This window comes from Xenia sp. Carnegie-2017, unplaced genomic scaffold (genome assembly GCF_021976095.1).
Source record: "Xenia sp. Carnegie-2017 unplaced genomic scaffold, XeniaSp_v1 HiC_scaffold_17, whole genome shotgun sequence".
Classification (NCBI taxonomy): Eukaryota; Metazoa; Cnidaria; class Anthozoa; order Malacalcyonacea; family Xeniidae; genus Xenia; species Xenia sp. Carnegie-2017.
The window spans coordinates 16,534-26,971 of record NW_025813479.1 but is presented as its reverse complement, the minus strand read 5'-3'; the positions used below and the strand labels follow the sequence as shown (position 1 = coordinate 26,971).

The window sequence follows — 10,438 nt, the reverse complement described above, 5'->3', positions numbered from 1 at the left end:
ATTTTGAAATACACATTTATTCATCACAGGTCAAAGTTGATTATTTTCGTTTAACCAAATGTTTCTTATTTTTGGAATGAACGAAGATAGATTAAAGAGGAAGAAAAACAAGGGAGGTTTTCTTAGTTTTTTTCCCCCGTATATTTGCTTTAAATTAGAACAGTTTTGTCTTAGTAAGAGTCAAACTTCTCAAGCATCCCTGTTTTGTCTCGCTAAGACTCGAATTTCCCAACATTACATCCCATCCCTGTTTGGTCTCTATAAGATTCGACAAATATCCCTATACCCATGTTCATCTAAGCTCTTAGAACGTGAAACTAAGAACTAAAACTCTTAGAACTTAAAACTCTTAGAACTTAAAACTTCAACCGTGTAGCAAAAGGTGATTTGTTTTTGAGAGAGAAATTTGGAGTTAAGTAGGTCGGAAGTCTGCAAGAGAAGTAAGTGTGTTTTGTTTGTTGTATTTATATAGCAAAAGGACATTATTTTTTGTGAAGACAAATTAGTCGATTTGTCTGTTGTGTTTTCTCAGGAATTTTACTTTTTCTTAAATGTTTTCAGTTACACTTCATTGTTTAGATATATTTTTATTTAGACAATCTAGAAAGGAGTAAGTTAAACCTAATTTTAACCCGATTTTCGATTCAAATAGGAAAATTTTGAAATTTCGTGTTGTTGACTTGCGATGTATAATTGATAGTAATGACTGAATGACGGAAATCAGTTGATGTGAGATAAAGTGATCTCTTGTGATATTGATTGTTGAAATTGATTGATTATGAATATTAGCCGAATCTCTGTAGAAATATAAAATGAACTCTAACTACAAAAGTGTGTAGTAGATAGAACAACTTTCATGTTATCAAGCGCAGAGAACTATGTACTATTTTGTTATTGGGCATAACACATAATGGTAAATGTCTTCAAAAAAAATCTTTTAAAGTGAGTAATAATATACGTTTGCTGTTTCCGGTTGAACAATAGAAAATTATCACAACTAACTGAATTTTTACTATGGAATTTTTTGAGATTGGTTTACTTTTGTTTTATTATTTCGAGTCTTAATTTCTTGACCTACTACATGCAGTAATGTAATTTTTATTCACCGAGAACTGTACCCTGACAATTACACATTAAACGTAAGAATACAATTTCTGCATGTATCGAATACAATTTGGCTCTCGCGTTTCACTCACAACAAAGTCTGGAACGAGATAAAGCGAAGGGTAATAATTGCATTGAACGCCAGAAAAATTTGACGTTTGAAATCCACGGTCAAATTTTCCATTTTGGTCTAATAAAATTGCTTATTGTATTTCGTTCAACACATGCAAAATTCGACGTTTGAAACAGGCCTAAGTTACACCCACCAAAATGACAAGTTTGACAGCTGATGACAATCATTTATATTGAATATGCAATGCTTGGCTTGGTTAACGGTACCTCTGCATGTGGTCGGTCGTCGTAGGCGTTGTGTGATAATTAAATTAAAGAAGCAAGCAAACTCACCGCAATTTTATTCAGGCGAGAAGCAGGTTTGATGCTTTTTCATATGATCATGTGAGACGCAAAACATGACAGAAAGTGATTGTTTAATTTACATTTTGATTGAAGAAAAATAGTCTCGCATTGGCATGTTGCCGTCCATGTAAAAACCACGAATCTATAATTTTATGGAAAGCGTTGAGAAAATTTTTATGTTTGTTTTTTATGTATGTATGACAGGAAAGAATGACTAGCAGCTTTTGAAGCAAAACGTGTAAAGTAACTTGGACTGTGAGATAATGGCTTCCCACATGTCTCATTTTGCTTCCTGTGAACATAACATTTTTTATATTTAGTTTGATGAACTTCTAACAAGCAATTGGCAGAGAAGAAAGAGATCCGTTTTCAAACTGTGAATTCGTTAATTGATGGAAAGTATTGGTGGTTTTCTTATGCGCCTTGCTGATGGACTGTGCATACATATCGCCTTATAGCAAAGAGAATCCAATGATATTTCATTGGTTTCTCTTTGCTATAAGGCGATATGATGGATGCCCTTCCTTTGTTCGTTATTCCCTTAGGACACACATGACAACCAAGAATTGCTGTTGTCAAAATTATTATTATTGTTTGCCTGATGAGATGAAGACAAGAAAGAGCTTTGGCTGAAAAACGTGAAAAGTAAATTTGGAATGTGATATATATTGACGTCGGACATTTCTCGTTTTGCTTGTTTTGCAAACATAACTCTATATTTAGGCAATGTTACAATTCGTTCGTTGAAGTTTGGTGAAGAAGCCATTATCTTTAAAGCGATGTGGTAAGTTTATGTCATGTTTGTATATCTTTAGATAATTCTTGGCTGGATGTTTTTCTTCAATCGTATTTAGCGGATATAATCAACAACAACTCGATTTTCACGTTTGCCAGCGTCAGGAATACGTCTAAAAAGGTATTGTGATGAAAGTCATCTCGTAAAAATCTATTGTATTTAATTATGGGTGGAACATTTTCTTCGACATTTCCACCAGGTGCTGGTTCAGTTCATTGAAAGTTTTGTTTATTCAAAACCATTTGAAATATGCGACAAGGAGAAATACTGTGCGGCGCGTTTCGCATCAGTATTCATTCAATTGCTTCAAGGTAGTAAGAATAATCGCGATTATTTAAGCGTCAATAAATAGATTTATAGAGTAATAATATGTGCATTAAAAGAAGAAATTCTCGTTGTAGTTTAGTCACAGCCACAAACGAAGAATAATGTTTACGAAGCTCAAAGCCACATGTTGTAAGTACTTTGTTCATTACTACTGGTTTATTAGCGGAAAGCTAAGCTGTTATGAATAACGCAACTTACATGATGCTCTATAATAACGAGAAAAATATAAATTTTTGAACTGAAACTGAATGTGATCTTTAGAAAAGTGTAAAGATGTTTATAGAAAGTCACAAAGATGTCATCATTGAATGCGGCTTTCATGGCTTAAAATATAATCAGAAACTGGTTTCAAACACATTCTTTTTCTTTAAAAGATTGTTGAGCAGTAAAAAAATATATTGTTTACTGATTGAGAAAGAAGATCTGTAAGGCTACTAACTAATAACTTGCGGTTTCTCTGGCATAAAAAGGAATGAACAATTACAATTTTACGAGTTTCGGTTTTCACATACGGTTTTTTTTATTGTGAAATATTCTGTCTAATGCGAAATGTTGTCCATCTACAAGAAAATTCTCGGTAAAAGAGATTAACCACATATCAATGCTTTACAAAAAGTCAACTTGGAAGAAAGATTAAAGAAAAGCCGTTGTTGGGGCGTGGTACGGATTGAATATTTTCAATTTTATATGATGAATTTAAACTTGTGAAAATTGGACGTTGCACTTTTGCAGCAACCTTACGGTGGCTGTAAGTTTGTTTGGACTGTGATTTCAAAGTATACTGTGAATTTGATAATTTTTGCAAAGTATTGGTATTGGTTTTCATGTGACAATTATGATTGTGTTTGTCTGATGAGATGAAGGCAAAGAAGAGCAACTTTAAGGAGAACTGACATTTCTCGTTTTGCTTCCTTTAGAAGAAGAAGCCATTATCTATAAAGTTGAAAGCGATGTGCTAACAACTTGATTTTCACGTTTGCCAGCGTCAGGAATACTTTCAAAGAAGGTATTGTGATGAAAATCACCTCGTATAAATCGTATTGTATTTAATTATTGGTGGAAGATTTTCTTCGACATTTCCGACGTTTATTGAAAACCATTTGAAATATGAAACAATGGACAAATACTCAGCAGCCCCTTGCTCCATCCTCAAAAAATAGATTTATAGAGCAATATACATTAAAAGAAGAAATTCTCGTTTTAGTTTTGACACCGCCATACACGAAGTATAATGTTTACGAAGCGCAAAGCCACATGTTGTAAGTAGTTTGCTCATTGTTACTCCTTTGTAAGCAGAAAGCCAAACCGTTATAAATAGCGCAACTTACACAATGCTTTATATTTACGAAAGAAATTTGTATTTTGAAACTGAAAGTGAATGTGATCTTTTGAAAAGTGTAAAGATGTTTATAGATAGATAGTCACAAAGATTTCATCATCAAACGCGGCTTTCATGACTTTAATTAAAACTGGTGTTTTCGGCACACATTGTTTGTATGAAATGATAATTTTAGATTTTTTTCTGTGTTTGAACTATAAAGAGCAAAACGAAGGCTTTTAAGAATATGTTGTCTTGTAATAAAAATACACACACTTTAAAACAGTTACTGTTGTTGGTCATTAGTTGATTGTTAATAATGAAACATATCATTTAATACTATTTCGCTTTTTAATTCCTGTTATTTTGATTATTGTTTCAGGTGACAAGCTGATGAAAAAGCTCGAGTATCTGTTCAAGGATTATCGACGGTGGGAATAATTATTAAAATGTTTTTTCTCATTCCTTTTTTGCTTTAGATGATCATCATCGTGGTACAAGGCCTGCTCCTTTTCCCTCCCTTTAGCTAGGTGCGCTGAGAGAAGGTCCCTGACAAAGGACGGGTTGCGTGTTCTTCGGAGCTCGCATTAACGTAACGTGGTCATGTCGGACTAGAGCGCCCATTAGGCTCCGCAATGAAATTTTCTGATAAAGATACATTCTTAGATAATTAAGTCAAGCAGTTAAGTTAAGAAAATTTTCTTTGTTTGTCTGAGGGAGCAAAATAAAAGGGTCTATGTTATTGTGTGTAGTTGGTGTCATTGTAAGGTTTAAGCTGGTGAGTTTACAAATGTTTGGATAAGGTTTGGACGAGGAACCACCTTAGCCTTGAAGGTCAATACGGGGACATGTATCTTTGCCAAGACGTCAACAAATCCATTAAGCCCACTTCCATCTCAGCAACAATGAAAGAAACTTGCGTTGCTGAGGTAAGTTTGCTTGTTTGCAGTTCTGTATTAATTATCGTTAATTGTATGTTGTTTTTTTCAGCTCTGCTGGCTGGGTGGCGTCACCGCACATTGACCCAGCTACCCAATGACTTCCCTGAATTTTCATTATGTGAAAACTGAAAAAAAAAGAATGATTGTGCATGCATGAAGGAGTATTGGTACCAACCAAGTAAGGAGCATTACAACTTGTTACTACTTGTACCAAAATGACAAAAAGATTTATTAACAATTGTGATTTTTCTGAACAATGATGAAAGTGCATGTCAACTTCTTTAACAGAAGGGGAGTTAAAAGTTGTCAAATTGCAACTAAGCATTTGTGGGGAGTGCTTAGTTAACAATTTCAATTTCTGATTTTGCCATTGTATGTATTATTTTGTTTTTGCTTGTGAGTAAGTAACAAATTGTACTCAAGGTTAGGTAGGAAATTCTTCATTGACAAAAAAAATTCTCAACAATGTTAAAAAAATTTAATGTTAAAATTTTTTTGATTACATATTTCGACAATGTTTCACTTCTGACCATATAATTCCAAAATGTTTCATTTTTAACACATGTTTGAAAGTATATCATAAAAACATATATGCATGCGGGCCACGACGAGCGGGGAGGTGGTACTGTCACACGCCGGACTATGGATATACTCTCTCGATCCCGATCTTAGTTAGGTTACGGAATAGGCTCCTTATCGTGCAGGCCGAGAAGATAGAGAAGAATAAAAGGGAAGTTGTTATCTCTGTATTTCAATTATATGACAGTTTTGATTTCTTCCTAATTGTATTTTGTCTCTTTAAGCACTTTTTGTTTAAGCTCATGCAAAATGAAGAAGGTGATGGATTTTGTTTGTGTGTGGACTCCTATAAAGAAAGAAGAACATGCTGCAATAAATGAAAGGAGTTGTAACGTCAAAACTGGTTGGTTGTTGAAATTGTTGTTGTAATTGTTTATATGAGTTTATTTACATTCATGAATAATATACTTGAGATGATATTTCTTTTTCTGTGCTTAATCATTTCAGATATGAAAGCAACTAAAGCTGTGATGCAAATCAATAGTGGAGCTAAATGACAATGAGGGGTAAATTACTCTGACAAAAGCGTACAAAGATTTCTTAGTTTGTTGTAATATTATGGAAAATTTCCAGAGAATTTATTTAAGTGATTTTTTTTCTCGTGTAGAAATTATTAGCAGCTTATGTACTGTTTGAAGAAGGAATTATTTCATTTCAACATGTTTTTAAAGACGTTTCTAACTTTTGAAATTTCCCAGGAATTTTATAAATTAGTCCGAAAATATGTGTTTTATGACTGTAATGTTTGTTGAATTTTTGGTGATTTTCACCAAAAGTACGATAATCTGAGTAATTTATTCCGGTTGATGTTAAATGAAAAATACAGTGAATTGTTTCATTGTATTTTAGTCCATTTGCTTAAAGTCAGCATGTCTGTCAACATCTCAGCAGTTGGACTAAATTACTATTTCAATGAAATGTTGATGTTATTGGGGAAGAAACTGGGCTAATTCTTTAGAGATTATGGACTATAGATGGAAAACAGAATTGGTATGTTTTGTTATTGTCTCTTCAGATGTTTTTTTTTAAGTACGACAGTCGCTGCCATGATTGACGTTTTTCGCTTCTTGGTTATGTTTTTGATGCCTGTTTTTTGAGAAAAGAAGAATTTCTTCCGAAGTGTATTATGCGATTTTAAACCAAGAATTGAACTTCTGTTTCAGTTTCGCACAGGTTATTGAAGCGTTGTTGCGAATGCAGATATTGCTTTTGAGATGACTCATCGTCAAAGATTGTAAGCAGTGGAGTTCAATGTAATGAACATTGGTGCGCTACAAATGCAAAAAAGTGTGTTAGAAGTAAAATCAATGGACTCTGGCTGCAAATGGAGTAATTGGGAAAATTGCACGTTGTGTCAGCAGATAATGGACAACAAACATGGTATGTTTTGTTATTGACATATGTATCAATATGCGATTTTGCTACTTCGTTATATTTTCCATCTAAAATTTCGTCGCACTTTTGCCTTACGATGCTTGTTTTTGATGACAATGCGGCTTCTGCGAAACTCTTCAAACCATGAGTTGACTTTGTTGTGTCAATTATTGAAGCGTTGTGTTGTAAATGGTTGTAATTTGCAGATATTGCTTTTGAGATGATTCATCTTCAAAGATTATACATTCTTTTAGTAACATTCTTTTTTGCCATTATTTGAGAACCGACGATGAGCAAATTGAATAATGGTAACGGTATTTTTTTGCGTGTTGTATATGTTACAACCCAATTTAAACACTAAAAATCTTAATTTTTTTACTTCATCAAAATGAAATATGTTTAATATATGTTTTTGTGTTTAAAAATCTATTGGAAACACATTCTATTTTCAGATGCCGATACAAGTGAAATTGAAGTGAAACGATGATAATAATGCTGTTAATGGTAAATTGTTCAAGGAAAACCAGCCCAGAATGATGTTCAGTGAATATTGCTCGTGGTAATAGATATAGTTTGGCTCCACTATAAGTATAATTGTCAATCTAAATAAAGTTGGAAGTTCCCCTTCCTTCCTACTTTATTTAGATGAAGTTTGTTAAATGTTTTGTCTGTCAAAATTGCCCCACACAATTTTGATAGATAAATGCAATAAAATAATATTGTAAATTGTCTTTTGTCAATAGTTTAAAGTAATTATTATACTGTAATGATCATAATGAATTGATAGACTGTAGATAAACACCGGAATAAGAATTGAGTAATATGAATAATTTAAATGATTTACTGAATAATTTGTATAATTTGATGAATATCGTGACCTGTAATATAATCTGCAGTATTAAGTAAGTCAGCCGAAGAAAGTACAGGGAAAGCAGTAAGGGGGACGGCGAAGGCAGTACAGTGAAAGCGGCAAGGAAGGGTTTGAAGCATTAACGAACTTGGTAAGTCGGGGGGAGGGGAATGATGTGGAAGTCATCTGAATAGATGACGGCCATCTTGTTGTGTGAGAACATTTAATGGCTCGGTGGGTTTAATTTGATGCTGAATTGCGTTGATGTTATGAAAATTCGCAATATTACTTGTCGTGAAGTGTGAGGACGGATAAATAAGTGTGCAGATATATAAGCAGAAGTGAACTTCATGATTTAAAATGACTACGACGAGAGGACAAAAGGTAACGCCATGTTTCACATTATTTCTTTTTCAGTTGTTTGCTTTGTTTCCACCTGACAGAAAAGGTGTAAAATGTTCCTTTATGTTTCAAAAAGATTTCTTGCTCAAAGAGTTTAAATAGCTGAATAGTACATGATCACTTTTGAAATTGAAAGTTTCAATGAACATATTTCATAATTAATGACTTCACATTTAATTTATTCATTTCATTTGTTGAACTTTATGAGATATATACAATTTTACATTTCTCTTAAATGTTTCCAATGGGAATCTTTCTTACCAACAAAGAGTGTGGAAACCCTACCTACTTGCCAGATTTTTATAAGAAAGAAGCACAATATTGAAATGCTACTCGTTGATTGAAATCAGGAGGAGGAAAACATTTTGAAAGCATGATGAGCCTGCAACTCTGTTTTATACAACGGAATGGCGGGCAAATGAATGTGATCACCTTTGTGTGATCTATTGAAGTTTTTAACATTTTTTGTCGTTTTATCACACGACAGAGAATCAAATTGATATCCCAAAGTAAAATGAGATCTTTGTCAATGTTCGTTTGACCGCAAATTACGTCGACGATAGATAGTAAGGAAAATTCGTTACATTTTATAAGTCGCCAAGTGTGAGGGCACATTGCTGATCGCGGAATAATGCTTTTTTTAAGTATGAAAAAGAATGACAAGAGCTATTTTTATGCTGAATTCGTCGTCGCGTCGTCGATATGAGAACTCCGAACGGCTACGTCAAGAGAGGACACTCAAGGTTGTTGTTAAACAGAACAATTCTTTGTTTGTTCCATCCAGCTGACAGAAAAAAGCAGATGTGTGGTGTTATTTTGTTATATTTATACCAAAAGGTGATTGGTTTTTGTTGTAAAGACAACAATGTTTTATCTCAATGTATGTTTTATCTCAGAAGTTTATGTTTATGATTCTCTGAGAAACTGCTTAAGAAGGATTTAAAATAAACAAAAAATTTTTTCCCATAAACATTGCTGTTTTACTTACATTAAAGTCATTCATCTTCATTATGAAAATTAAGAATGAAAGTAAATTTTTAGTATACTTTTATTAACTAATATGTATCATATACAATGTATCCTCCTATATTATAAATTTGATTGACATTGTAAACAATTTACTTCATTCGCATACTAAAAGATGATGACTTAAACAAGTCGAAACATGTTTATGGTAAAATTGGTGGGTTGTTGTTTCAGAATGAACAATCCAAAAAAGCAACAACAATACAAAACTTCATTTTCATTTTTTAAAAATTTTTTTAATTACTATCTATTGCTTTATCTTTTCATGGTTAACATAATAATATTGATTGTTGTTTATAAATCAATTAGATGAGGATGAGGAATGTCAAGCCATTAAAATTTATATTCAATCATCTTTGAATCACAAGAATTTTAAATGTAATTTGAATCACAGCCATCCTAAAGTTCAACAAATTACAAAAGAAGAACAGACAGAGTTTTGACATTAAAGTTTAATGGGAAGATGGTGGTACAGTTACATCAGGTCAAAGGTGGCACTATGTATATTATTGTTTGGGTATGTATTTAACTATACATTTACTCATCTACATCAAGTTGTAAAGCACTCCCCTTACTTTACACCACTCACGCTTCCTTTACAACACTCACCCTTACTTTTACAACACTCACCTTTAGTTTTAGAAGACTCACCCTTACTTTTATATGACTCACCCTTACTTATATGAAACACCTTACTTTTAGATGACTCACCCTTACTTTAGATGACTTGCCCTAACTTTAGATGACTCACCCTTACTTTTGTGATCACCCTTACTTTTAGAAGACATGCCTCACTTTAGATGACTCACCTTACATTTTATATGACTCAATTACTTTTAGATGATACACCCTACTTTTAGATGACTCACCTTACTTTTAGATGACTACCCTTACTTTTAGAAGACTCCACCACTTTAGATGACTCACCTCCTTTTAGATGACTCACACCCTTACTTTTAGATGACTCACCTTTACTTTAGATGACATGCCCTTTTAGATGACTCACCCTTACTTTTAGAAGACACACTGTTATTAATTGACACACCTTTAGTTTTAGAAGACCCACCCTTGCTTTTAAATACTCTCACCCTTACCTTTAGATGACTCACCATTAATTTTAGAAAAACACACCTTTACTTACATCACCTACCCTTACTGTTAGATGACTAAACCTACTTTTAGAAGACACACCCTTACTTTTAGAAGACACACCCCTACTTTTAGATGACTCACCTACTTTTAGATGACACACCCTCTAAGTTTAGATGACTCACCCTTACTTTTAGAAGACTCACCCTTACTTT

At 33.2% G+C, this 10,438-nt stretch overlaps 2 long non-coding RNA genes across 2 annotated transcripts; both read left to right on the top strand.

Moving 5' to 3' along the window:
* The first annotated feature begins 1,150 nt into the window (after nt 1–1,150).
* On the top strand, nt 1,151–4,393 carry LOC124437842. The gene is made up of 9 exons (XR_006945867.1): nt 1,151–1,226; nt 1,354–1,535; nt 2,025–2,166; nt 2,245–2,305; nt 2,376–2,437; nt 2,719–2,773; nt 3,562–3,650; nt 3,849–3,903; nt 4,345–4,393. It is a non-coding gene; the product is annotated as an uncharacterized LOC124437842 (long non-coding RNA).
* Nucleotides 4,394–4,590: 197 nt separating this feature from the next.
* LOC124437839 lies at nt 4,591–5,029 on the top strand. Its single transcript, XR_006945865.1, has 2 exons — nt 4,591–4,891; nt 4,953–5,029. It is a non-coding gene; the product is annotated as an uncharacterized LOC124437839 (long non-coding RNA).
* Nucleotides 5,030–10,438: the final 5,409 nt, after the last annotated feature.